This window comes from Hemiscyllium ocellatum, chromosome 13 (genome assembly GCF_020745735.1).
Source record: "Hemiscyllium ocellatum isolate sHemOce1 chromosome 13, sHemOce1.pat.X.cur, whole genome shotgun sequence".
In the NCBI taxonomy this organism is placed as follows: Eukaryota; Metazoa; Chordata; class Chondrichthyes; order Orectolobiformes; family Hemiscylliidae; genus Hemiscyllium; species Hemiscyllium ocellatum.
In genome coordinates this window covers 8,619,040-8,645,357 of record NC_083413.1, presented here as the reverse complement: position 1 = coordinate 8,645,357, position 26,318 = coordinate 8,619,040, and positions in this window count along the sequence as shown.

Sequence of the window (26,318 nt, the reverse complement as noted above, 5' to 3'; positions counted from 1 at the left end):
ACCTCCAGATCAGGAGGCCAGCGTTCAAGCTGCCCCTGCACCAGAGGTGTATGTTAGTGTTTCTGAACAGATTGATTGGCAAATATCTTCGAGATTCGGCGTGACTCGGCAAGGTGAGACTGAGAGGTGAATGTTTCCTCTTGAGAGGGAGACTAGAACCAGGAGGCTGTCTTGATGTTAAGACAGACATTGTGAAAACTGGGCGGTATGGATACATTGGGCCGAAGGGTCTGTTTCCATGCTATTGATGTCTATGACTCTATGCCTCCAAATTGGTTCTGTCAAAGATCCATTACTACGCAATTCTCATCCTCAGATAAGCAATGGAAGTAGTGGCATTAAATTTATTTAATGATAGATAGCTTAAGATACATATTTGATAGATAAGAGAGTCAAGGGCTAATGAGGGCAGATGGGAATGCAGTGCTGAGACCGCAGCACATCAACCCAATCTTATTGAATTGTAGTACAGGCACAAAGGGGTTGAATAGCCTAATTCTGCTCCTGTGTTAGGCTGAAGTAACCTTGAAGTTCCTGTCTTCTTGTCTGAGGTGTTCTGGTCTCCAGGTTAAACTCACTCCCCGTCAGCTCTTTTAAATGAGAGAGCAATCCTATGGTCCATGGGGACGAAGGCAACTTTACCTTGGTCCATATTTTTGTGTCAGAATGTCGTTTCACCACAAGTAGGTGCCCCCGGCTCTGGACAACTATCTGATGTGTTCTATGGCCTCCACTAGGGAGTTTGAATGAACTGTTAGTATCGATGAGGACAGACCGGTATCAGATTGTTAAAAGTGTAGCCTGCTTTGTACGCGTGGTGTCCTTATGAATATATAAAGCATTGCCCCATTGCTTTCAGAAAACAAAAATCCTAATTACATAGAACCCCATTTAATTTACAGAAGCTGCCTATCTAAAATTCACTTAGAAATGGATAACGTTAGAAATCACACTACACCGAGTTATAGTCCAACAGGTTTATTTAGAAGCATTAGCTTTCAGAGCACTGCTGGTAGCTGGTGACCTAGTTACCTGATGAAGGAGCAGCGCTCTGAAAGCTAGTAATTCCAAATAAACCTGTTGGACTATAGCTTGGTGTTGTGGGATTTTTAACTTTGCCCACTCCAGTCCAACACCGGCATCTCCAAATCATTGAAATGGAGAGACAGAGAAAATTAGACCTCACTCTTCATCTTGAAACTTGCAAACTGTGAAAGATGTGAATTCTTTCTTCTTTACAACAACAACAATCATCTTATTCACCTCTCAGGGACCCCAAAGTCTGGGCTAGATCGGGTAAGGATGTCAGATTTCCATCTATTACGGTCCCAACTGTAATGGGGGTGGGTGGTAAATGCCAGTCAGCTTTAGTATCAGATGAGACAGATCCCAACAGGAAACTGACTGGATAGATCATAAATCTTTTTCGAAATTATCTTGCTAAAACAAAAGCAGTCCTTCTTTCAACAGTAAAACAAAACTTCATTAACAACAGAAATGAAGAAAACGAGGGGGAAATCACACTTTGTTCCCTTACAACACAGATTCAAAGATTTTTAAAACACACAACACAAATGACCAAACTCTCTCTGGATTGATCGGAAACAACAGCTTTGTTTCAGGATCAGAACATTGTGGTATCGCCTACCAAACATTGTTGCAAATCCAAGATTATCAACTGCGTTATTTCCTGCAAGGTCCAGTGCAGCTCACTTCCAAGGGAGGAAGATTCATTTATGCGCTTGAGGTAACTAAAATTTCCACTCGTGGGCTGGAATTTTAGATTATTCATTGTTACTTATTATCGTCACGCCCCTCACTTTTTCTTCCAAAGCTAAACAATCCCTGCTGCAACTTCAATTCATTTTCATATTTTTCTCTTTACAACTTCATGAGCTTTACTTTTTCTCTACTGACTGTATAACAACACTCCAGTCTGTGATTCATAATAACTTCTTACTCCAATCTAATTTCTTTACTTTGAATCCCTTTACTTAGGAGTGTTGCTTAGAACATTACTTCATCAAAACCTTTCTCAGCTCATCAGAGTATGAAATGTGCTTCTCTCTTGATCGACTCTCCCATACAAACAAATAAAGATCAGGGCCTGAATATAATGTGGAGTTCAGCACCTTCAGATTGTGAACCAACTCCCATTCCATCCCTTTCTTTTACCTTTGCTTGTCTCCATGCCCTCTCTTTCCTCTCCCCACTTTATTGGGACTGTCTGTTCTTTCCAGTCTGGCGGTTAGACACACCAGTGTTCTGTCATTCCCACATTCTGATCACTTAATCTGCTCTGTCAGCACTCTCCCAGGACTCCACACATCTCTGTCAACTGTTGCATAAATGCTGGCCCCTCCACATTTCACGTCAGCTCTGATGAAGACTCAGCTAGACTTGAAATGTTAGCTTGCTCTCTCTCCATGGATGCTGCCTGACCCACTGTGATCTCCAGCACTCGTCGTTTACAGACAGTTCTCCCTCCAACCCTTCTTTAGAGTCATAGAGTCATAGAGATGTACAGCACGGAAACAGACGCTTCTGTCCAACCCGTCCATGCCGACAAGATATCCCAACCCAATCTAGTCCCACCTGCCAGCACCCAGCCCATATCCCTCTAAACCCTTCCTATTCATATACCCATCCAAATGCCTCTTAAATGTTGCAATTGTACCAGCCTCCACCACATCCTCTGGCAGCTCATTCCATACACGTACCACCCTCTGCGTGAAAAAGTTGCCTCTTAGGTCTCTTTTATATCTTTCCCCTCTCACCCTAAACCTATACCCTCTAGTTCTGGACTCCCCGACCCCAGGGAAAAGACTTTGCCTATTTATCCTATCCATGCCCCTCATAATTTTGTAAACCTCTATATGGTCACCCCTCAGCCTCCAACGCTCCAGGGAAAACAGCCCCAGCCTGTTCAGCCTCTCCCTGTAGCTCAAATCCTCCAACCCTGGCAACATTCTTGCAAATCTTTTCTGAACCCTTTCAAGTTTTACAACGTCTTTCTGATAGGAAGGATACCGGAATTGCACGCAATATTCCAACAGTGGCCTAACAAATGCCCTGTACAGTCACAACATGACCTCTCAACTCCTGTACTCAATACTCTGACCAATAAAGGAAAGCATACAAAACGCCTTCTTCACTATCCTATCTACCTGCGACTCCACTTTCAAGGAGCTATGAACCTGCACTCCAAGATCCCTTTGTTCAGCAACGCTCCCTAGGACCTTACCATTAAGTGTATAAGAACTGTTAAGGTTTGCTTTCCCAAAATGCAGCACCTCGCATTTATCTGAATTAAACTCCACCTGCCACTTCTCAGCCCACTGGCCTATCTGGTCAAGACCCTGTTGTAATCTGAGGTAACCCTCTTCCCTGTCCACTACACCTCCAATTTTGGTGTCATCTGCAAACTTACTAACTATACCTCTTATGCTCGCATCCAAATCATTTATGTAAATGACAAAAAGTAGAGGGTCCAGCATCGATCCTTGTGGCACTCCACTGATCACAGGCCTCCAGTCTGAAAAACAACCCTCTACCACCACCCTCTGTCTTCTACCTTTGAGCCAGTTCTGTATCCAAGTGACTAGTTCTCCCTGTATTCCATGAGATCTAAGCTTGATAACCAGTCTCCCATGGGGAACCTTGTTGAATGCCTTACTGAAGTCCATATAGATCACATTTACTGCTCTGCCCTCATCAATCCTTTTTGTTACTTCATCAAAAACCTCAATCAAGTTTGTGAGACATGATTTGCCATGCACAAAGCCATGTTGACTATCCCTAATCAGTCCTTGCCTTTCCAAATACATGTACATCCTGTCCCTTCAGAGTAATTCCTTCAAAACTCTGGGTAACTTTCTCTCACTTGGAATTATTGGTATTGCAAATTTTAAGCCAATTATTAATGCAAATCACAAATGTTTCCAAGAAATAAATGTGTCGTAAATGATATTAAAATATACTGGTATATATAAATCTTGCAGTTTCACCACACCTCCCCTTTGGGATGTTAGTGAATCAGATGAATTTGAACAGCAATCAATGATAGTTATCAGAGTTGAGACTGACATTACATTCTAGTTTTATTGACTGAATTTAATTTGTACGAGGTGTTGTGATGGGATTTGAATGCATGCCCATAGAGCATTAACCTGGGCCTTTGGGATTATTAGTTCAATAACATTACCTTGGCTGGAAGGTTCTTTGGTTCCCCAAGTATCAACAAATTTCACAAACTGCAGTATACTCTCCTAATGCTGTTATTTCATCATAACATCAATAAATGAAGCATAGAGACCACGGAGGCTCAATTGGTAACATCACATCTACAGCCTCTCACTGAAATTAATGAAACCAGTTCTCCACTGGGACTTGTCATAGAGTCATTGAGTCATAAAGTTACACAGCATAAAAACAGACCCTTTGGTCCAACTCATCCATGCTGATCAGATATCAGAGAATGAAAACAGTGTGGAAACAGGCCATTCAGCCCAACAAGTCCACACCAACCCTCCGAAACGCAACTCACCCAGTGCCATCCTCCTACCTTATCCATCCCTATCACGCTGTATTATCCATGGCTAACCCACCTAGCCTGGACATTCCTAGACACTATGGGCAATTTAGCCTGGCCAAAGTACCTAGCTTGCACATCTTTTGGACTTTGGGAGAAAATCAGAGCCTCTGGAGGAAACCCACACAGACACGGGGAGAATGTGCAAACTCCACACAGACAGTCACCCGAGGCTGGAGTCAAACCCATGTCCCTGGTGCTGTGAGGCAGCAGTGCTAACCACTGAGCGATTGTGTAGTCCCTATTATCCTAAATTAATCTAGTCCCATTTGTCAGCATTTGACCTATATCCCTCTAAACCCTTCCTATTCATTTACCCTTCGAGATGCCTGTTAAATGTTGTAATTGTACCAGCCTCCACCACTTCCTCTGGCAGCTCATTCCATACACGCACCACCCTCTGCATGAAAATATTGCCCCTTAGGTCCCTTTTAAATCAGTCTCCTCTCACCTTAAACCTATGCCTTCTAGGTTTAGATTCCCTTGTTCTCGGAAACAGACCTTGTCTATTTATCCTATCCATGCCCCTCATGATTTTATAGATATCTATAAGGTCATCCCCTCTGCCTCCGCTAACAGACCCCAGCTTATTCAGCCTCTCCTTACAGCTCACACACTCCAACCCTGGCAACATCCTTGTAAATCTTTTCTGAATGTTTTTCAAGTCTCTTTCCTATAGCAGGGAAACCAGAAATGAACACAATATTCCAAATGTGGCCTAACCAATGTTCAGTACAGCTGCAACATGACTTCCCAACTCCTATACTCAATGCTCTTATCTGCTGTTCGTGTCTTCACACCCCAAATCCCAAATTCAATTGGAAGTGGTGTCAGCTGCTGCATACTGTAGGTAGGAGCAGTTAGAGCAAAGAACATAGCTTCAGATCTTCAGGTATAAAATCACAGAATTGTTATGCTGCAGACACAGGCCATTCAGCCCTTCATATCTGCATCAACTCTTTGCACATTTTAACATTGTACCAGCCTCCTGCCTTTTCATTGTAACCCATTGCTCCTTGTTTCTATTTAAATAGCCATCCACTGTTCCCTTGAGTGCTCTTCTCAACTGGGGGTGACACGGTAGCTCAGTGGTTAGCACTGCTGCCTCACAACGCCAGGGACCCAGGTTCGATCCCATCCTTGGGTAACTGTCGGTGTGAGGTTTGCGTGTTCTCCCAGTGTCTGTGTGGGTTTCCTCCAGTTTCTGTCCACAGTCCAAAGATGTGCAGATTAGATAAATTGTCCGTGTTAAATTACCCGTAGTGTCTAGGATTATGCAGGCTAGGTAGGTTAGCCTTGGGAAATAGGGATATGGTGGTGGGTATGGCTGGGTGGGATGCTCTTCAGAGGGTTGGTGTGGACTCGAAGGGCCGAATGGCCTGCTTCCACACTGTAGGCATTCTATGATCTATTCTATCAATTGAACCTCCCTCCATCAGATTTCCAGGCATTGCATGTCATGCCTTAATTTTTTTCGCACAAAGTGTGTTTAAAATTGTGCCCCCTGTTTCTAGACCAATTTACAAGGGCGGGTACAGATTCTCTGTCCAGAGCCCTCGAGATTTTGAAACCTTCTCTTGTCGAAGGAATAATAAAGGACAAGAACGCAGATGAGTAATCGATCTCTCACGACTGGAAATAGGAAGAAACAGTTAAGTCAAACCTTTCAGTGTAACAGAGAAGGGATTGTTTCCCTTTGGTATTAACATTCAACACAATAGTATTGGGAATAAATGAGCTTGTATCTTGTTGTATGTTTTGAAATCTTTCAAACTGTGTTATTTGTAAATAGCTTGGCTTGTTCCATTATATCATAATTTCTTCTATGTAATAAACTTCTGTTTTATTGTTAAATGGAAATCTGCAGCATTGCGTATTTGTGTTTTGGTGAGAGACTGTCATGTTAAACACACACAAAAAAAACAAGATTTCAAGATCATGCTAGATTTCAGACCAGGATCTAACTTGTCCCGTAATACCATCAGCTAGAATCATAACAAGAAGGTGATAGTGAACATGTGGAGTGTTGTTAGGATGGTAAATCCAGGGATTCAGTAAATCCAATGACAATGCAGAAATGGCAACATAGTTCCAAGTCAAGACGGTATGTGACTTGGATGGAAACTTGCAAATGGTGGCATTCCCAGGCACTAGTATCTGCTTTTCCTATCCTTCTATGTAATAGAGATTGCAGGTTTAGATGGAAGGGCCATTGGTGAGTTTCCATCGTGTGTCTTGTATAAGGTACAGTCTGTGTATCAGTCGTTGAGTGAATATTTAAGGTGTACTCAACCAGCAGTCTGCTTTTTATCCCTGGATGGCGTCAAGGTTTCAGAGTATTATTGGAAGACAGTGAAGCATCCAGACAAGTGGGGTATATTTAATCACCCTCCTGACTTGTGCCTTGTAGATGGTGCACAGGCTTTGGAGTGTTAGGAAGTAAGTTACTTGCTAGAGAGGGCCCAATCCCTGACCTGGTTTTGTAGCCACTATAGTTATATGGCTTGCCCAGTCAAATTTCTGGTCAACGGTAGCCCCCAAGATAATGCTAATTTGTGAGACAGATAGTAACATTATACCATTGAATGTTAAGGAAATGTTTTAAGATTCTCTCTTGTTGAAGCTGGCCATTATCTCAATGGCATTAAATAGACAGTGTCATCAGAAATAGATTTATTAGTAATTGAAGGTGCCTGGTTGAACTGAAGACAAGACTAGCTCATGTCTGTACAAGATTAAAGGGGAAATGGTGATCCCAATTTTAACAGTTCTAGAACTCAGTCTCCACTTTGGAAATGAGGTCCCATGTATTTAGAACTTATGGACAATGGCTGAGCGCTCTATAAGAAATGACCCAGAGGCATCTTATATTGGATCTTGTGCTTGGGATTGAGTATGGAACAATGAAGGCATAAACTCACTCAGTGAGGCACAGGGGACTTCACCTACTGCTCTTGGGATCCTGCAAGAGAAAAGGAATTTGAAAAATTAGCCTTTCTCAACCTCTCCTCAGATTAGATTTCTGTGACCATCACAATCAGCTGGGTAAGGAAGGTTGAAAAGTCTTCCACTTGTAAGGGGAGGAGTTTGGTTTAAAACAGCATCTTGTAAACTGTCTGTGAACTGCTTACTCCTCTGTCAGTTCTAAAGTTGCTCTTCAGTTTTCTGTATTGGGCATCTATGTAATACAGAGTGATCACTCAAGTTGGACTAGCCCCATAGGACCCTACAATCTTGCTGAGGTATTTTATTGACCCAGAAGTTATATAATCCCTAAGTGTGAAAGAAGGTCATTTGGTCCATTGAGTCTGCACTAGCCCTCTGAAGAGCATCTCACCCAGACCCAGCTCCCCAACCCTACTCCCATAACCTCACATTTACAATGGCTACTCCACCTAGCCTGCACATCCCTCGACACTACAGCCCAACCAAGCTATCTAACTTGCATATCTTTGGACTGTGGGAGGAAACCAGAGCACCCAGAGGAAGGGCTTATGCCCGAAACGTTGAATTTCCTGTTCCTTGGATGCTGCCTGAGCTGCTGCGTTTTTCCAGCAACACATTTTCAGCTCTGATACTCCAGCATCTGCAGTCCACACTTTCTCCACCCAGAGGAAACCTACTCAGACACGGAGTAAGTGTGCAAACTCCACACAGTCGCCTGAAGGTGGAATCAAACCCAGGTCCCTCGTCCGTGTGGAGGTAGTGCTAACCTCAAAGCCACCGTGACAACAAAGGACCTTCTTTTCAACCTAATGAACCTAATAGGTCTCACCATTATTTATCTGTACAATGTTTTCAAATGTCATCTTTCATGGGATGTAGGTGTCACTGAAAGGTCATCATCTATTGCCCACTTCCAAGTGATTTGAAACTGAATGGGTCATTAGGCCATTCCAGAGAGATAACTGCATGTAGTCCAGAATGGGTGAGGATGGGAGATTCCCAAGAGGAGATCAGTGAGTCAGGTGGCTCCTCATGGTCACCAACAATGAGACTAACTTTCAATTTTGGATTTTCTTCATTGATTTAAATTCCATTGGATGCTGCATCAGCTGAGAGTTGATGGGACAGTGGACTATTGATTCACTGATATCATAACTGTGTCACCAACACTCCCAGTTCAGGCAAGGTGTAGGCAAATGCACTGCTCAACTCAACTCTGACATTGCTTTCCCTGTTGTACTTCTTTTAAAAAGTTCTAACGATTATTAAAACCTGCAGGAGAGATCGTCTACATTTCCAATTCCCTACCCTAGGTCTTTTTCCCAGGGAAGGGGAAACCAAAACTAGTGGGGCATGGGTTTAGGGTGAGAGGGAAAAGACTTAAAAGGGACTTAAGGGGCAAAGTTTTCACACAGAGGGTGATGCATGTATGGAGTGAGCTGTCAGAGGAAGTGGTGGAGGCTGGTACAACCACAACATTTAAAAGGCATCTGGATGGGTATATGAATAGGAAGGGTTCAAAGGGGTATGGGCCAAATACTTCCAAATAAGACCAGATTAATTCAGAATATCTGGTTAGCATGGATGAGTTGGAGTGAAGGATCTGTTTCTATGCTGTATATCTCGATGACTCTATGACTGTATGCTCTGCCGTTAGCATGGTGATAGCCTCATCTTGCTGTCTACCCCTTTGTCTGTATTGAGCAGTTGGAAGCTGCTGAATCATTAAATACACCTCAGGAAATCAAATCATGGTCACTTCAGTCTCAATGCCCCACCCAGTAGCATGTCAGAAAATTATTAGCTACTGTCCTAACAAATTCTTCAGCATTTAGATTAAAGACTGCAAATGCAGATTGTCCCTGCTGCTGGTTTTAATTGTTGCAAGAGATTTTTAGAAGTATACATTTCAAGCTTAGTTTTTAAAACATTTTTCTTTTCGATTTCTTTTCTCTTAATCCAATCTTTCTCTGCACTCTATTTCACATGCTGCACCTGATGTAACTAACTGACAAGTCTAACTAACAGCAGGTGACAAAGGATTCAGTCTTACAGCAAATTAAATAAGTAATTACTCACTCTCTCCAAAAAAACATAGGCATTTCTCTGCATTAGAGAGAGAGAGAGACAATTGATTAGAGACCATGATTACCACAGTATTGTTTTAAAAGGCACATCAATGCCCTCTATTGGCCATTCTGTAAAGAATGGCTCTATTTTCCTTTATTATGACAAATTGCAGAATATACTGAGGGAAGTGTTTTGTATTGCGCCTTTTTGCCAATATTCCAATGTGACTAACATGTCATAGATTCACTGACTATCATCCTTTTAAAGCTGCACTCAATTTCATTAAAGTAACATTAATCTGTTCTGTTCTATTCACTTTTTAAGTCTGTCCTTTCTTTTTTATATCAGGACTTTAGACCTATAGTTTAATCGTGTTATTTACACAAACGTAAGGGACACCTAAACCTTTAAAACAAATCTAATAACAATTATCAATCGCTTTAATAAACTTCAGCACTATTTAAATGGTACGTGCTGATGATATTGTTAGAAGATTTGGCGTTACTGAACCTGGGGTGGTGAGGCAGTTACACAGACCGTGTGAAATCCCATTTATCTCTGTTTGCAATCTGGCTTTTGAAATTTCTCTGATTCCACTTTGCACACATTTTATTCTTAAATCATTTCATATTACTCCCAGTTCTCAATCTAAAACACTTGCATTATCGAAGACAAGTACTCACAATTTTGTTGCTAGTCATCAATAAAAGCAATGTGAATTGTACATCATTGAGGTAACTCAGATATTGTAAAGAATAACCTATAGGTTCAGTTAAGGCTATTACTGATTCCTGGTGGTTGTGAAGTGAGTGACTCTAATCATGAAAATGACAGATAATAGTTCTATGTTAAGGCAATTGACCACAAGGGCTGTCATTCTCCTTTACAATTACAGTAGAGAATGAAATAAAATGCAAGAAGGCTTGTCACCCCTGTTAGGTGGTGTTTCAATTTTCAAGTTTCAATATATAACCTTCTGTCTCTAAATATCAGACCCCCATGTCCAACCATTGGTTAGTCAACCACTCCACAGGTCTCTCATAATGATTGGGAAATAAGCCTTTTTTGGATATTTCTTGAGTTTCCCCATATATAATACTTTTATAACTTATAAGTGAAAGCATTCATATAAATGTTTTGAACCTCCTTAAGATTTCACCCAAACTACCTCCACCCCTACCCACACACCACAGCTACCACGACAGCACCACTGACTCCTCCTGACAGCTTTGTGAAAGCTTATTTTCCATCATTTAGGGTGGCATGGCAGTTCAGCAGTTAGCACTGCTGCCTCACAGTGGAAGGGACCCGGGTTTGATTCCAGCCTTGTGTAACTGTGTGGACTTTGCACGTTCTCCCCCTGTTTGCGTGGGTTTCCTTCGGGTGCTCCAGTTTCCTCCCACAGTCCAAAGGTGTGCAGGTGGATTAGCCATGGGAAATACAGGGTTACAGGGATGGGGTGGATCTGGGTGGGATGCTCTTTAGAGGGCACTGTGTACCCAATGGGTTGAATGGTCTGTTTCCACACTGTAGGGGTTCTATGACTGATCATGTGAGGATTCCAAGTCTGTCCTGGAGGTTTGGAAACAGTGGTCTGATCACCAACTGCACTGCCCAGCCTTGGATTTCCCCTTTTTGCCCCTGAGTAGACCATCACTGGCCTCATTATCCTACTCCTGTTATCGGAGTGACAGTGGAAGGGCTTGGATACATGGAGAATTTCCCAGCTCTATCCTTGTCTGTTGCCATTTCCCAAGGGGCTGATAACAGTAGCCTTGTAAGTGTTGGTTAAAAAAAAACCCACAATCCATTCAGGCCCATCCCCTCCTCAGATTCAAGTCTGCACTGAGGACCCTAGACCCTAGATAAGACATTTGATCCTTTCATCTGGTCCAATCTTCTGGTTGCTTAGATTCTATTGAATTCTAACACTTATCGTGTCAGATAATGGTTTTGAAAGGGTTAATTCTAGAGACTGCATTAAGCTCCATCCAATCTAATGATGTCATCCAGTCTTGGGTGAAGAATTAAGAGTTAGTTCAAGATTCCAATGGTGTCAGGCATGCCATCCCTGGCTCCTCATAGTCTTAGTAATTAAGTCTAACCAGCCACCATAATGTGTGCCTACTGTATACACCAATTACAGTGAGACAAATGCCTCTTCATGTGAAGACTCACTATTAGTTTTTGCTCTACCACTGTTCACCAAACAGACCCCAAATCTACATTAGACAAGAGGATTGTGGGCAGCCTCTGCCCCAGGTATTTGCTGATAACGCTAGCTTCTGCAGCACACCCTGCACTAATGACTCCATTATCCAAGAGAGGCTTCCATCCTGATTTGCTACAAGCCTTAATGCAGGAATTCTCATGGGATCTTGCTGTGCATAAAATCACGGCAACTTAAGGTGAGGTAACAGGTTGGGTTCAGGTGGATTCAAAACAATCAGCTTGATTAGATCTCATTCAGAGAGATGTGTTTCAGCCAAGATTTCTTCCTCATCAGATATCAACAAAAGAGATTACCTGGTCATTACCAAATGGATATCTGCGGTAGTGGGTTACATATAAATCAACTGCTGCATTTCTGATATTACAACAGAGTCCCCACTACAAAAGTACACCATTGACTGGAAAGAGGTTTGGGATGGTTTGTTTAGTTGTCTCTATAAGGAAGGGATGGCCTTGTGGTATTATGACTGAAGAGTTAACCCAGAGACCTAGGTAATGTTCTGAGGATCTGAACCTCCATCCATTGTAGCATATAGAGTCATAGAGATGTACAGCACGGAAACAGACCCTTTGGTCCAACTCGTCCATGCTGACCAGATATCCCAACCCTATCTAGTCCCACCTGCCAGCACCCAGCCCATCTCTCTTCAAGCCTTTCCTATTCAAATGCCCATCCAGATGCCTTTTAAATGTTGCAATTGTACCAGTCTCCACCACTTCCTCTGGCAGCTCATTTCATACACGTACCACTCTCTGCGTGAAAAAGTTGCCCCTTAGGTCTCTTTTATATCTTTCCCCTCTCACCCTTAACCTATACCCTCTAGTTCTGAATTCCCCAATCCCAGGGAAAAGACTGTCTATTTACCCTATCCATGCCCCTCATAATTTTATAAACCTCTACAGGGTCACCCCTCAGCCTCCAACGCTCCAGAGAAAACAACTCCAGCCTGTTCAGCCTCTCCCTATAGCTCAAATCCGCCAACCCTGGCAACATCCTTGTTAATATTTTCTTAACACTTTCAAGTTTCACAACATCTTTCTGATAGGAAGAAGACCAGAATTGCACGCAATATTCCAACAGCGGCCGAACAAATGCCCTGTACAGCTGCAATATGACCCCCCAACTTCTGTACTCAATACTCTGACCAATAAAGGAAATCATACCAAATGCCTTCTTCACTTTCCTATCTACCTGCGATTCCACTTTCAAGGAGCTATGAACCTGCACTCCAAGGTCTCCTTATTCAGCAACACTCCCTAGGACCTTACCATTAAGTGTATAAGTCATGCTAAGATTTGCTTTCCCAAAATACAGCAGCTTGCATTTATCTGAATCAAACTCCATCTGCTACTTCTCAGCCCATTGGCCCATCTGGTCAAGATCCTGTTATAATCTGAGGTAACCCTCTTCGCTGTCCACTACACCTCCAATTTTGGTGTCATCTGCAAACCTACTAAATGTACCTCTTATGCTCGCATCCAAATCATTTATGTAAATGACAAAAAGTAGAGGACCCAGCACCGATCCTTGTGGCACTCCACTGTTCACAGGCCTTCAATCTGAAAAACAACCCTCCACCACCACCCTCTGGCTTCTACCTTTGAAGGCTTCCCATTTTCTAGCCGTCCCTTTACCTGCGAACATCTGTCCCCAATCAGCTTTTGAAAGTTCTTGCCTAATACCTTCAAAATTGGCCTTTCTCCAATTTAGAACTTCAACTTTTAAATCTAGTCTGTCCTTTTCCATCACTATTTTAAAACGAATAGAATTATGGTCGCTGGCCCCAAAGTGCTCCCACACTCACATCTCAGTCACCTGCCCTGCCTTATTTCCCAAGAATAGGTCAAGTTTTGCACCTTCTCTAGTAGGTACATCCACATACTGAATCAGAAAATTGTCTTTTACACACTTAACAAATTTGTCTCCATCTAAACCCTTAACACTATGGCTGTCCCAGTCGATGTTTGGAAAGTTAAAATCCCCTACCATAACCACCCTATTATTCTTACAGATAACTGAGAGTGGAATTTGAATTCAATTTTTTAAAAAACTGGAAATAAGAGGCAAATGATGACCACGAATTAATTGTCTGTGAAACCCATCTGGTTCACTAATGTCCTTCAGGGATGGAAACTGCCATCCTTACCTGGCCTGGCCTACACGTGACTCCAGACCCACAGCAATGATTGACTCTTAACTGCCCTCTGGGTAATTAGGGATGGGCAATAAATGCTGGCCAATTCAATGATGCCCTCATCCTGTGAATGAACATTTTTTTAAAAATTGCATTTGATTTACAGTGCACAATCCCAGGGAGATATAACACAGAAATAATTTTCTGTATCAGAGGCAAATCTAACAGTGGCTCCCAACAGAAATCTCACTGTTATCCAGCTAACAAACTGCTGGTGGTTGGCATGAACCTCCCACACCTCCATGTCCTTCTTAAGCACCACCTTTCCCTTCTGAACCTCTCCTTTCAAACATTCAAAGACCACCTGAACTAAGTCTATAGAGGCCAGGAATCCCATCACTCAGTCACCTTTTATTTGCACATGAGCAGTGAGTATCCTATTATCTCATATAGAGCCAGGCACCAGAGTGGCAGTACTCAGCCTTTTTATTTCAGCCAGGACTCCCTGATTGGACCAGATTAACAGCCCCAATCAGGGAACTCCTAATCTATGATCTCCAGCTAGTTGACCTCATTACAATCAGATTTCCTGATGAAGAGCTCTTACCCGAAACATCGATTCTCCTACTCCTCAGATGCTGCCTGACCTGCCGTGCTTTTCTAGCACCACACTCTCGACTCTGATCTCCAGGATCTGCTGTCCTCACCTTCTCCTCGTTACAATCACTGCACTGCCAACAAGAGGATGAGGAAAGAGAGAAACAGCATAGCAATGATAAAATGACTCCATCACTTGATGTGACACTCAAACACTATAAGCTCAGATATTGGATATGTGTGCCCTGTGGATTCGTATTGAGTTGGGATCAGCACGTAGTGAATCATTCCTGAAGAAGGGCTCATGCCCGAAATGTTGATTCTCCTGCTCCTTGGATGCTGCCTGACCTGCTGCGCTTTTCCAGCAACACATTTTCAACTCTGATCTCCAGCATCTGCAGTCCTCACTTTCTCCTACGTCGGGAATCATCCCAAGACATGAAGCCAGGGGTGTAGGAGAGTTCAGTTCACGCTGCACGAGAGAGTCAGATGTTAGACAGATACTCTGGTGGAGGATAGAGATGAGCACCATGATAGATCAGCGCACAGATGCTCACTGATGGCAGTGCACGCCGATAGCTTATCTTCCAAACTGTGAGCTGTCACTCTCAAACAGCAGAGCCCAGCTCCATCACAGCAGAGGGAATACGCAGAGTTTGTTCTCTCTTCAGATTCTGTTCCATCCCTATGTTTTACTGCAGACCCTGAGGCACTGCCACAATTGTGCCTAACAAGGTGAGGCCATAATGTTAATGTCACTGGAATTATAATCCAGCAGCCCAGGGTAACATTCTGGGGTATGGGTTCCAGTCCCACCATGTGGCAAGTGGTGAGATTTGAATTGATAAATTTACAATTAAAAGCTAGCTTAGATTCCCTCCAATATGGAAACAGGCCATTCAGCCCAACAAGTCCACACTGACCCTCCAAAGAGTAATCCACCTTGACCTCTGACTAACACACCTATCACTAGGGGAAATTTTAACATGGCTAATTCACCTGACCTGCACCCTTTGGACTGTAGGAGGAAACCCACGCAGACACAGGGAGAATGTGCATGTTCCACATAGACAGTCACCTGAGGCTGGAACCGAATCCTGGTCCCTAATGCTGTGAGGCAGCAGTGCTAACCACTGAGCCACCGTGCTGTCCATGGAATGGTCATTAAAATTCTTTTGGCTCTCTAATGTCCTTTAGGGATGGAAATCTGTTGTCCATACCTTGTCTGGTCGATAAATGGTGACTCCTAACTGCCATCTGAAATGTTCCAGACAGCCATTCAGGTAAGGGGCAATTAGGGATGGACAACGGAGACTGGGAGAAAGTGAGGACTGCAGATGCTGGAGATCAGAGTTGAGAATGTGGCGCTGAAAAAGCACAGCAGGTCAGGCAGCATCCGAGGAGCAGGAGCATCGACATTTCGGGCATCAGGAAGGACCCTTCAACAGAGACTGGCCAAGCCAGTGCTCACAAGCTTTTCACTGTGCTTAGGTAAATCAAACCGACCAAACAATCAGTGACACCTATATCTCATACAAGAATAAAACAAAATGACTTGGGGTGGATGGTTACATATTTCTCTGGTTCTCCACTGGGCATGCAGCAACAGTCCTTGGCAAATCCAAGAAATCGGAATGACGATACCTCCAAAGACCCTGCAGAGTATTTCCAGATGGCTTTGTGTACTTGACCCTCCTCTTTTAAACATAACCAGCTATATCCTCCTCTCCTCTAGGGGGATCCATTGTCTGCATACTTGTTCTCCTTGGTGTCTTATCAACCATTTGTGTTGTGTGAGGAATCAGAATAGTGTCCATTCACAACCCCACACTGCACCCAGTGCATACCATTCTCCAAATAGACATTATGTAGACTGCACAGGAAGTGGTAGTGGTGGTGGTGGGGGAGGTGTAGGGTGGTGGAGTCACATGGACATTAATGAAAAGCCTGTTCAGCATCACTTCATCAGTGCCTCTACACTGAGACCATTCCTTCACCCGAATCCCTGGAAATTAGCAATGATGTGCATTCTTCATAAATGTCAAACATTACAGTCATGGGAGATTGAGTTAAAGACACTTTACCTGTTTACCTGTTTTCTATAATATAGAGTGTTTGGGAAGACCAGAGAGCTGATCTTTATCCTGGAAACCCAGGACTGTACAGGGTAACCCCAAATAATGAACATCTGACTTATCAACACAGTCGCATATTAGTGCTAATTTTAAGGAATTGACATCTGGTTATTCATTCATACTTACAGAAAGATATTTTATACTGTACTGGATGGCACAGTGCGTCATTGGTTAGAACCGCTGTCTCACACACCAGGGACCTTGGTTAGATTCCAGCCTTGGGTGACTGTCTGTGTGGAGTTTGCACTGTGTGGTTCTCCACGTGTCTGGGTGGGTTTCCTCCGGGTGCTCCGGTTTCCTCCTAGGTTAGGCAGAGTGGCCATACTAAATTGCCCAGAGTGCACAGGGATGTGTGGGTGAGGTGCATTAGCCATGGGAAATGCAGGGTTACACGGAATAATGAGAAGCACTGTTAGGGGGAATAGACAAGTTGTCTCCACATGTTGAGAAAGTCCAGAGCTAGAGGGCATAGGTTTAAGGTGAAAGGACAAAGATTTAAAAGGGGCCTAAGGGGCAATATTTTCACGCAGAGGGTGGTGTGTGTATGGAATGAGCTGCCAGAGAAAGTGGTGGAGGCTGGTACAATTACAACATTTATGAGGCATCTGGATGGGTACATGAGTAGGAAGAGTTTACAGGGATATAGGCCAAATGCTGGCAAATGGGATTAGATTAGATTGAGATATCTGGTCAGCATGGACAAGTTGGACCAAAGGACCTGTTTCCATGTTGTTAGTTTGCTCGCTGAGCTGGAAGATTTGTTCTCAGACGTTTCATCACCATGCTCAGTAATATCAACAGTGAGCCTCCAATGAAGTGTTGGTGTTCTGTCCCACTTTCTATTTATGTGTCTTGGTCTGTTGTGGTGCGTGATATCACTTCTAGTCCTTTTTCTGAGACATTGGTAGATGGGGTCCAAATCAATATGTTTGTTGAGGAAGTTCCAGTTTGAATGTCAGGCCTCTAGGAATTCCCGAGCGTGTCTTTGTTTAGCCTGTCCCAGGATGGATGTTATTATCCCAGTCAAACTGGTGTCCCTCATTGTCCGTGTGTGAGGATACCAGTAATAGTACGCTAGAATGAACAATCAACATGAAATAGCAGCAGGCCAAGACAAAGGAATTCCTGAACAAAATCAAAGACACCAAGGTAGAGAACAATGAGGTCATGGTTCCCTTCGACGTAACGGCCCTATTCACATCAATAAACATCACCCTGGCCAAAGAAATACTGACCTCATTACTGGATGAACCAAGGACATAAACACCAGACAGCACCAACTCCATCAGTAAGGACAGCATCCTCAAACTAGTCAACCTGAGCCCCTCTACTCACTTCATCTTCAACGCCAAGACCTACAAACAAATCGACGGGACACCTATGGGATCACCAATATCAGGATTCTTGGCAGAAACAGGAATGTGGAGATTGGAAAGGGCAGCCCTCCACACGATCCAGCTCAAACGTTGGGTCCACAATATGGATGACACCTTTGTCATCATGAAATGCAACCAATTACAAGAAGCCCACAAACACATAAACAACATCCTTACTGGAATGAAGTTCACCAAAGAGAAAGAGAACAACAACAGACTCCCCTTCCTAGAGCTCACAGTAGAACAGGAAGCCAATGGAGAACTGCAGACCCTTGTTTTACAGGAAAGCAACACGCACCAGATACTCAACTACAGGAGCAATCATCCCAACACCCACAAATGGAGCTGCCTCAGGACATTATTTAAATGAGCAACAACACACTGCAGCACCCAGGAACTATAAGATGCTGAAGAAAAACTGTACAACGTATTCAAGAACAACAGGTAGCCGATAAGCACAGTCCACCGACTCTTACGCAACAGTCTGAAACTGGAAAACACAAGATGCCCAGAGACTCTAGCCACACTACCATACATTAAAGACATCTCACAGAGGACAGCCAGACTGATCTGGCCCCTGGGCATCATGGTAGCCCACAAACCTACTAACACACTGAAACAGCTACTGATGAACTTAAAGGATCCTGTACCAACAACCAGCAGAACTAACGTCATATTCAAAATGCCCTGCAAGGAATGCAACAAGAATTACATCAGACGGACGGGCAGGAAACTAGCCACCAGGATACATGAGCACCAACCAGTCACCAAAGGACATGACAAACTATCACTCGTATCTGTAAACACAGACAATGAGGGACATCACTATATCCATCCTGGGAAAGGCTAAACAAAGACATGCCCGGGAATTCCTAGAGGCCTGACATTCAAACTGGAACTCCATCAATAAACACATCGATTTGGACCCCATGTGCCAACTTCTCAGAAAAAGAACCAGAAGTGATATCACGCATCACAACAGACCAAGATACAGAAATGAAAGGTGCACACCGACACTTCACCGGACTCTCACTGATGATGTTACCTAGTATGGTGATGGAACGCCTGAGAACAAACCTGCCAGCTCAGCGAGCAAATGTACAACCTGAACCACAACCTGAGCTACAAATCTTCACAAAAATTACAAACGCTATGGGTGCAATACACTCAAACTAGCCCAGAGACGGGAAACCAATGCCATCCGACTGAGCGCCACCTGCCACCAACCGTACTTGCAACACAAATGGTTCAGGAAACAGGTATTACCACGATGTATCAAATATAAAGCACCCGTCCACCCCCCACAAATCAGAAGAACAGCAGAACAGAACAGCCACAGAACGTTGCGAGAGATGATAAACGATGCCCACAACTGACACCACAAACGCGAACAGGACACTTCATGCCTCAATCTCGACATCAACGTGACCGACCAGGAATGGACAAGTATGCTAGAACAAACTATTAACACCAAACAACAGCTGACCAAGACAAAGAAAAGATTAGATTCCCTACAGTATGGAAACAGGCCCTTCGGCCCAGCAAGTCCACACTGACCTTCTGAAGAGTAACCCACCCCGACCCATTCCCCTACATTTTACCCCTCACTAATGCACTAACATATGGACAATTTAACATGGCCAATCCACCTAACCTGCACACCTTTGGAGTATGGAAGGGAACCCACACAGACACGGGGAGAATGTGCAAATTCCACACAGACAGTTGCCCAAGACAGGAATCAGACCTGGGATCCTGGCGCTATGAGGCAGCAGTGCTAACCACTGAGCCACTGTGCCACCTTGAAATTTACTCATTGTCCCACCACACTTTGGGTAGCGAATTCTACAGATTCATGGTCATCATTAGACTCTTATTTCCAGATTATTATTTAATTCAAATTCCACCATCTGCCGTGATGGGATTTGAACTGAAGTCCCCAGATCATTACCTAGGTCTCTGGATTACTATTCAAGTGATAATACCACTTGACCATTGCCTACTAGCCCTACAAGAAAAACTAGCCAAGCTTACTCACGGTAATAACACGGACAATACAGAGACTTGGATAAAGACCCTGTCAGACCAACTGCGCTCAGAAATGGAAAAAGCCGTCCTAGTATGAGGGATGAACTTCGATCACAGGGACACTGATAAAAAGAACTTCCTGGCAGCACTGGAATGAACCCTGAAAGACAACAGACTTACTGAAGAAATCCAGCAGGCCATCAGACAGATATGAAGCAGAAAGAGAGAAGGGAACACCTTCAACACACAGGAAAGGAAAGCCTTCGAAGTATTTTAAAAAGACAGAAATATCATCATCCTGTCGGCAGTCAAAGGGCACATGACCGTCATCCTGAACAGAACACAATACATTGACAAAGCAAACACACTACTCACAGATACCAACACCTGCCAAAAGGTGGCAACGGATCCAACTCCACAGTGACAAAACCATATGACAGCATCACTGAAGAAACTTCACAAGACAAGTGAAATTAACCAGACAGATCTCCAAAGAATGAAACCTGAAGGATCCAACACACCCCACTTCTTGGATTAGCTAAGGACCACAAACCAGGGAAGCCACACAGATCCATATTCTCACCTCCTGGCACTCAGGCATACAGACTAACAAAGGAACTTCACCGTAAACTAAAATACCTGGTAGAAGACTCTCACCATTCCATCCATTCCACCCAGGAATTTCTGAATAATTTCTGAATAATTTCAAAAACACCAATGGCCTTGCTTCCACACTGTAGGGATTCTACAACTCTGAGCTGCATGCAAATTGACTTAAAATGTACTCAGGAATGGAACCTGGGGACTGTCTGTAATGGTTATTAGACTGTTATATTGTTATGGTGCTGCCTGTAAGTTTATAATGTATAATTATAAAGCAAAAAAAACTCTGTACAAGAACCTCAAACTTCCAGCAGAGGGGCAAGAGTTCTGTGCTGCTTCTTGTCTTGATTTCTCTGATATTAATAATCAGCAACAGATCTATTTCTCTGACTGCCCACTGAATGTAGTCAGGGCCGTAAACGTTTAAATTTAGCTGATGTGTAGCCTTTCATTATACCATTGAAGTTTTATCCGAATCCTATTTCTGGGATAGCCAGTGGTGTAAGAGGGACCATTACTCCATTGAAGAAAATACTCGAGACAAGATCTCATGCCCATCAATTAAAGGGGATGTGATATTAGGTGCTGAAAATAATAAAGGGAATGAATAAAATCAATAAACATACATAGGTCCTTTTTTGACAAAAGCAGTAAAGAAAAATCAGCAGAGATAATTATATTTTGATGAAAGGACAAGCTGTGCAGTGTAATTAATAACATCTTTGAGTTTGTAACTATCAACTTGTGGAAAAAATTGCAACCTTGCACAGTAAGTACTATTTCTGTCGAAAAATTATAAAGCGAATTAGATCAATTGTAAATTAAAGTAGATAGAGATCTAAGCAGAAGGTTGGCAAGTGACAAAGACATACGGCATGGAAACAGACCCTTCCGTCCTACACGTCTATGCCAATCAGGTTTGCTAAACTGAACTAATTTTATTTGCCAGCATTTGGCCCATATCCCTCTAAACCTTTCCTATCCATGTGCCTGTGCAAATGTCTTTTAGGTATGGCTATTATACTTACCTCTACCAGTTCCTCTGGCAGCTCGCTCCACATACCCACTACCCTCCCTGTGAAAATGTTGTCCCTCTGGTCCCTTTTAAATCTTCCTCCTTTTGAACCAATGCCATCTAAATTTGGAGAAAAGACCTGGGTTTTCACCCTACCTCATGATTTTATAAACCTCTTTGAGGTTACCCCTCATCCTCCCATGTTCCAGGGAAACAATTCCCAGACTATCCAGCCTCAAGCTCTCGAACCTCAGTAACATCCTTCTAAATCCTTTGTGCACCCTTTCCAGTTTAATAACATCATTCCAGTAGAAGGGAAACCATAATTGTAGGCAGGACTTCAAATGCGGCTTTACCAATGTCTTGTACAGTCACAACCAACATCCCAAACCCTAAACTCAATGCTTTAACTGATGAAGGCAAGCATGCCAAACACTTTCTTTTCCACCCAGTGATACCACTTTCAAGAAACAAGAGACCCCTAGGGTCTCTCTGTGCGACAACACTCCCCAGGGACCTACCTTTAACTGTGTAAGTCCTGCTCTGGTTTGTCTGACCAAAATGCAATACCTCACACTTAGTTAAATTATACTCCATTTCCCAATCCTCAAACCATTGGCCCAGCTGATCAAGATCCTATTGCACTCTTAGACAACCTTCATACTATAATGTATATTAATAAAGTGGGGGCAAAATGAAAGGTAGTAGAGATCAAAATCGCTCTTTGCTGTTCAGTAGTTTTGGGTTATTGTTTATTTATTTCTCATGGATATTTTGTATTTCGTATTGAATAACCACATTCTGGTAGTACTGAACCAAATAAGGTACCAAGGAAACAAGCAAGAAGATGGGTTGGGGCTTGATACTGGAAGGTTGGGAAGGTAGGCTTGAGATCAGTCAAAGATTTGAAGGATCAAATGAATTTTCCTAAAATTTTCAAAATTATAGCTCTCTTCTGTCTAGCACCCCATTCATCTTCCACTCTCGAAATGTTGAGCATGCAATTTCAATAATCAGCTAGCAACTAAAATACCATTATCCTGTCCCCAGAAAGATTCAGCGTCTGGTTCCTGTTATCTAGAAGTTATCTTTCTGATTATGCACTAAGAAGGCAGTTCAGAGTCCTGTGTAATCGCTTGCCTTATTGGATGTCACTGTGGTTAAAGACATCGTCTTAAAGCGGAGCTGAACGATAGTTGCAGTGAATTCAATTCAGTCCAAGCAATGTCTGGAAACATTGGATGCTACAAAGGAATGGGCTCTGTCAACATTCCAGCAATGCTATTGAAGACTTGTGCTCCAGAATGCATCATATCTTGAGCCAAGTTCTTCCAGTACAGCTACAACACTTACATCTACACATCAGTATGGAAACTTGCCCAGGTAAGTCCTGTTTTTTCTGCACATGACAAATCCAACTGGGCCAAATACAAACACCTGGGTCAAGAGTGAAAAGATGGAATGGGTCATCAAGAGTGCTGTCAAGAAGCACTTGTTTAGCAATAACCTGTTCAGTTACGCTCAGTTTGGTTTCCTCTGGGGCCAGTCCGTTGCAGATTGGACAGACTGTGGTTGTTTTCTTTGGAGCAGGGAAGAGATGACACATCGTCGTGGAGTCAAACAGCATGGAAACAGAGCCTTTGACACAACTCGTCCTCATCAAATAGACAGCTCGATCTGACCTAGTTCCATTTGTCAGCACCTGGCCCATATCCCTCTAAACCCTTTCTCTTCATATATCCGTCCAGGTGCCTTTTAAATGTTGTAATTGTACCAACCCTCACCACTTCCTCTGGTAGCTCATTCCATACACGCACCACCCTCTGGGTGAAAAAGTTACCATAGAATCATACAATCCCTACAGTGCAGAAATAGGCCTTTTGGTCTAACAAATCCACATCGGCCCTCTGAGGAGTACCCCACCCAAACCCATTCCTCTCCTACTCTACTCATTTATCCCTGAGTAATGCACCTAACTTACACATCCCTTAACCTTATGGGCAATTTAGCATGGCCAACTCACCGAACCTTCATATCTTTGGATTGTGGGAGGAAACCGGAGCACTCAAAGGAAAACCAAGTAGACACAGGCAGAATGTGCAAACTCCACCCAGACAGTTGCCCGAGGTGGGAATCAAACCTGGGTCCCTGGTGCTGTGAGCTCTAAACACTGAGCCATTGTGCCACCCTCAGGCCCTTTTAAAATCATTCCACTCTCACCTTAAACCTATCCCCTCTAGTTATGGATTCCTCACCCTAGGAAAAACTACTTGGCTATTTACCTATCCATGCCCTTCATGATTTTACAAATCCCCTGTAGGGTTGCCTCTCATCTTCTGATGCTCCAGGAAAAACAGCCCCAGCTATTCTGCCTCTCCCTGCCTCTCAAACCCTCCAGTCCTGGCAACATCCTTGTAAATCTTTTCTGTACTCTCTCAGGTTTAACAACATCTTTCCTATAGAAGGGAGACCAGAATTGTACACCGTGTTCTAAAAGTGGCCTCAGCAATGTTTTGTACATGACATTCCCAACACTTCAATTTAATGTTCTTCCAAATGAAGGCAAGCATACCAAATCCTCCTTCAATATCCTATCAATCTGCGGCTCCACTTTTAGGGAACCAAGCACGTACATCTCTTTGTTCAGCAATGCTCTCCAGGAGCTTAACATTAAGTGTGTAAGTCCTGCCCTGGTTTGCCTTCTTAAAATGCAAACCCTTGCACTTATCTAGTTTAAATTCCATCTGCCACTTTTTGGCTCATCTGATCAAAGTCCCATTTTACACTGAGGTAATCTTTTTCACTGTCCACTGTATTACCTATTTTGGTGTCATCTGAAAGCTTACCAACTGTACTTCCTATATTCACATCCAGAATACTTACATAAATTTTGAAAAACACTGGACCCAGCACCAATAACTGTGGCACACCAGTAGTCACAGAGTCATAGAGATGTATCACTTCCCTAGCTTCCCACAGAGTTCTAGGGTACACCTGATCAGGTCCTGGGGATTTATCCACCTTTACCCGCTTCAAGACATCCAGCACTTCCTCCTCTGTAATCTGGACATTGTGCAAGATCTCCAGCCCAGAAAGCAACCCTGCAGCCCAAGAGCATTCAGGACAATGTTTTATCCAAGTGACTAACTCCCACTGCGTCCTATGTGATCTAACCTTGCTAATCAGTCTACCATGCAGAACCTTGTCAAACATCTTGCTGAAGTCTATATAGACAATGTCCACCACTCTGCCTTCATCAATCTTCTTTGCCACTTCTTCAAAAAACTCAATGAAGTTAGCGGGACATGATTTCCCACATGCAAAGGCATGTTGATTATTCCTACTCAGTCCTTGAATTTCCAAACACTGGTAATCCTGTCCCTCTGAATCCAGTCCAATAATTTGCCCACTACTGATGTCAGGCCCAACAGTCTATAGTTCCTGGCATTTCTTTACCAACTTTCTTAAAAAAAACGCACCGCATTAGCCAATCTCCAGTCTTCCTGGCGCTTTTCCTTTGGCTATAGATGATACAAATATCTAAGCAAGTGGCCCTGCAATTTCTTCCCTAGCTTTGAGGGCCCTTAATCAAGGAAAAAACTAGGGGGCATAGACTTAAGGTAAGGGGCAGGAGGTTTCAGAAGGATATGAGCCATCGAGTCATAGAGATATACAGTATGGTAGCAGACACTTCAGTCCATCATCCATGCTGATCAATTATCCTAAATTAATTTAGTCCCATTTGTCAGCACTTGGCCTATATCCCTCTAAACCCTTCCTATTCATACACCCATCATGGCACCTTTTAAATGTTGTAATTGTACCAGCCTCCACCACTTCTCTGGCAGCTCATTCCATACATGTGCCACCCTTTGGTCCCTTTTATATCTTTCCCCTCTCACCTTAAACCTTGGCCCTCTAGCTTGAGAGAAAAAATATTTATACCTCACAGTGCCAGGGACCTGGTTTCAATTCCCGCCTGTGGTGACTATCTGTGTGGAGTTTGTACATTCTCCCCGTATCTGCCTGGGTTTCCTCTGGGTGCTCTGATTTCCTCCCACAGTCCAAAGGTGTGCAGGTCAGGTAAATTGGCCATGCTAAATTGCCCATAATGTTCAGGGATGTGTAGGCTAGGTGCATTAGTCAGGGGTAAATATAGGGTAGGGGAATGAATCTGGGTGGGTTACTCTTTGGAGGGCCAGTGTGGATTGGTGGGCCGAAGGGCCTGTTTCCACCCTGTAGAGATTCTAATTCTAAAATTCTAATTCACCCAGAGGGTGGTTGGAATCTGGAACTCACTGTTTGTAAGGGTGGTAGAGGGTGAAACCCTCACAACATTGAGGAAGTATTTATACATGCAGTTGTGCGGCCTAGGGATGTAAGGCTATGGGTCAAGTTCTGAAATTCGACATTTTGGGCATAAGCCCTTCATCAGGAATGCCCGAAACGTCGAATTTCCTGTTCCTTGGATGCTGCCTGACCTGCTGCGCTTTAACCAGCAACACATTTTCAGCTTTGATCTCCAGCATCTGCAGACCTCACTTTTTCCTCAAGTTCTGAAAACCTGGATTCAAAGAGTTCATTGGTTGA